This window comes from Lathyrus oleraceus, chromosome 3 (genome assembly GCF_024323335.1).
Source record: "Lathyrus oleraceus cultivar Zhongwan6 chromosome 3, CAAS_Psat_ZW6_1.0, whole genome shotgun sequence".
NCBI classification, from domain to species: domain Eukaryota; kingdom Viridiplantae; phylum Streptophyta; class Magnoliopsida; order Fabales; family Fabaceae; genus Lathyrus; species Lathyrus oleraceus.
In genome coordinates, this window is record NC_066581.1 from 458,469,151 (window position 1) to 458,472,719 (window position 3,569).

At 33.4% G+C, this 3,569-nt stretch overlaps 1 long non-coding RNA gene across 1 annotated transcript; it reads left to right on the forward strand.

The window, feature by feature from the left end:
- Window positions 1-991: 991 nt before the first annotated feature.
- LOC127128167 (uncharacterized) lies at window positions 992-3,091 on the forward strand. The gene is made up of 2 exons (XR_007805741.1): window positions 992-1,427; window positions 2,787-3,091. It is a non-coding gene; the product is annotated as an uncharacterized LOC127128167 (long non-coding RNA).
- Window positions 3,092-3,569: the final 478 nt, after the last annotated feature.

A 3,569-nucleotide genomic window follows, 5' to 3' on the forward strand; every position in this document is an offset into this window, starting at 1 on the left:
AAGGGAAGTGTATTATTGGTGAGGATTGCTATAATGTTGAGATGTTATCTATGGATAAGAAGACTTGACAGTCAATTGATTTGAATTGCACTAAATTATATAAAAAAGGTGAATACTTTGAATAACTGGGGTCTACGCCACGTACCCAAAGATACTCAGAACAAGGATAGGAATAATCCCTCTCATTCTTATTTGTTGCTTAAGGTTTGTGGCGCATAATTCACATCATAACTAGCAAGTGTTGAAGATGAATCTTTTTGTTGTGCTTAATGTCCAGAGTCTTCATCCTTGAGAACTTGCATTATGTCTTGAACTTGTGTTTGAGTTGGAATCTATTGCAAGTGCCAATGTAGAGGATTATTCCTATCAAGTGATCAAGAGGCTTATGATCACTCGATTGGATAGGGGAAGCAGACAAATGTCAAATGATTAATTGATTAGGGTATACAAGCACGAGGATTTTTATTAAGTCTAGAATCATAAAGAAATTAAAGTGGTAACATGCATATTAATTTCTAAAATTAAAATTAGCTAATTAAATGCTAATATAAATATAATCTTAGTGTACTAATTTTCTAAAAGTCTAATTGAAAATTAATTCTAAGACTAAACCTACTCAATTTCTAATTAAACTCTAAATGTATGGTATTTTTATTCAATTTTCAAACTATTTTTCTTTTTAACCAATATAAAATGTGTATAAGAAAGAGTATTAAAAAGTGTATTTACTAAAAATGTAAAAAAATAATGTATTAAAACTTAAAAGATACTAAAAATAACAAAACAAGAGATTAAGAAAAGGAGGAAAAAGAAAATAATAGAGGCATGGGGTGCAAAGTTTTGAATAAAGTGTAACAAGAAGTTTGCTTGGGTCTGATAGAAAGCCCAAAGAGTGTTTGTGCTTAAGGGTGTGAATAGTAGATCTCATGGGCCTAGGAGCCCCTAAAGTCCAACACGGACCACTAAATGCTGAGGGTTTGAGAACATCAGCATACAATTTCATTGTCCATGTTAACGTCCATGAGTCTCCCTCCTAAAACTAACCTGAGGGAAAAACTCGTCGCTCTAAAAATCACCTCTGACGATGTTGGAGGTTCAAACACCTTCAAACTTATATCAAACTACTCCTACTTAATCCCTCTCTTATAATCTCAACTTCGTTTCTTCCAATTCCTAACCTAATTTCCAAATCAACATAAAATGTCTATGAACCCTAACATTTCAAACCACACTTAAACGCGAAATAAGCATGAAATAGAGCCTAAACCTTAGGGGCTTGGCTCCTTAGAGATGAAGCTACATCATGGTGGTCATTTTTGCATGGACCAAAGAGGAAAAGGGAAGGAGCTTACTTGCTAGAGAAACTATGGCGGCTCTTCCAGATGTTGATGTTGAGTACGAAGGTTCAGAGTCTTCTGCTTCTTCCGGTAACCTTTGCAACTTCTTCAAATTCCTCCTTATTCTTCTACAAACTTTCCTTAGTCTGTAGGTGGTAATTTTTGTGATTTGTTATTGTGTGTTATTGTTGAATGCGTTTTGAGTGGGAGAGAGTATATTAGAGAGATGAGTTGAGATTCAGAGAGAATTGAGAGGCGAATTTGAGATATTTTTGTGGAGTGTTATAGAATATGATTGATCATCAATGATTGAAGAGGATGAGGATTGTATAGAGGGTGAATCCTAACTAATATGGGCAATGAAATCGGGCAGAGTTTGTTATCAGTTAGGGCAGGGTTAAGTTTTAGTTAGGTTGAAGGGAAAGTTGTTAGTTATGAACTAACATTGTGAAATTCTGTTAGTTAGTTTGTTAAGTTGGTTAGTGAAATCAATTAGGTGAAGTGTTTGAATTGTGCGTTAGTTAACATGCTATTAAATTTTGTTAGTGTTGAGCACAGTAAGATTGAAGGTTAGTGTTAGTTAACTTTGAACTTTTGTTCAAAACTGTTAGTATGATGAGCTCATGTTAGTATTATCAATGTTAATGAATTTCCTACTGTATTGCAAATGTTTGAACGAATCTGAATTGTGATGCTACTAGTTATTGTTAGAGATTGAATGTTATCATGTTAGTATGAATTAGATTGAGGTTAGTTGCTTGTCCTGTTTTATGTTGAACTTAGTTGGTGAATTAAAATGAACTATTAATTAGTCTTCAGTTAAGTAAGTGTAGTGATGACTATTATGTCGGAACTGAATTAGTTAATTAAATATAGGTTTGACATTATGTAGGGTTGTGAGTAATTAATAAGGATAGGAAATGTCATAATTTGTTAGTGATGTTAGAATGTCTGAATTTGGATTTAGTTGTGTAGTTAGACTGACTGTTAGTTTGAATTGTGAGAAAGTGGCTATTAACTAGAGTTAATTCTTCTGGTTAGTTTAGATTAGTCGAATATGTTAGCATTGTTGTTAGTCAAGTTAGTTGGTGTTGAGAATTGGAGAAGTTGATTAAATGTTAGTGAAGTGGTCACATTGGTCAAGCGTGAGTTAACTTAGTTAGGACTGTTAGCTAATGTTGTTTAATTGTTAGGTGTTAGTGTTTGAATTAACAATTGCAGTGTTAGTTGTATCTAAAAATTAGAAGTTGAATCTGGTTGGAGTTTATATGAATGAATGGTTGTATTGAAATTGTTATGCAGTATTGGGTGAACTATTTGTGACTGTTTGTGTATTGGTTTTTGTATGGTTTACTTGATTGTGTATTGACCATGTTTGAATTGGATGAAATCTGTATATGAATTGATTTGATCTCTCTGATGTGTATGGTGTTTTCTCCATTGATGCAGGGCTGGCCGTGAGTTGGGTATTAGCATTTTGGCAAAAAATGATTAAGGTGGAGTCTTGGCATGGAAAATGAAGTATTGGGAATGCATTTGAAGTCCATAAAAGTCCCTATGAAGAATCAAGAGAAAGTAGGCTTAGGGCAGATTTAGGGGTAGTTTTGACATTTGGTCAACTGTTTGGCCAAAATTTCAATAGTTGATCAAAGTCAACCCTAGGTCAAAGTAACATTTTTTGTAAAGAATTTTGTAATCTTGATTTTGTTATGAAATTTGAAAGTTTTGTAATGGAAATAGCCCTCTTGGATGAATTGCATCTTGTCTCTTTCAACTTAGATTTTTCCCTCCAAAATCCAAACTTTGAACATTTGAAATTGAATGAATATTGACTAAAAATGGAACTTGAATTTGAATCTCATGATCACCTAAATGAAGTATCGTACCATGATCCAAACAAAACCAACTAAAAGACTAGTGTATTAAAAAAGGCCCATAAGGAGATTAATCAGTCAAAATCAATCTTTTATGGTTGATCAAGTAAACTTGCAATCCACAATCATATCCAATGCCATAATGCAAACCACATGATTCATAGGTGCCAAAGATCAAGAATTAGGGTTCCATAGTTTTGAGTTCAAGAGAAATGGTCATCACTAGTTAATGTAGCATCAAATTACCCTAGATTTGGTCCTCAGGGAAACCTTAGCTCCATGTTAATCATGAACATCAAAATGCCTTTGAGTCAATGATGTTTACATCAAAAATGCAATGGTAAAATGAGTGTCTTAT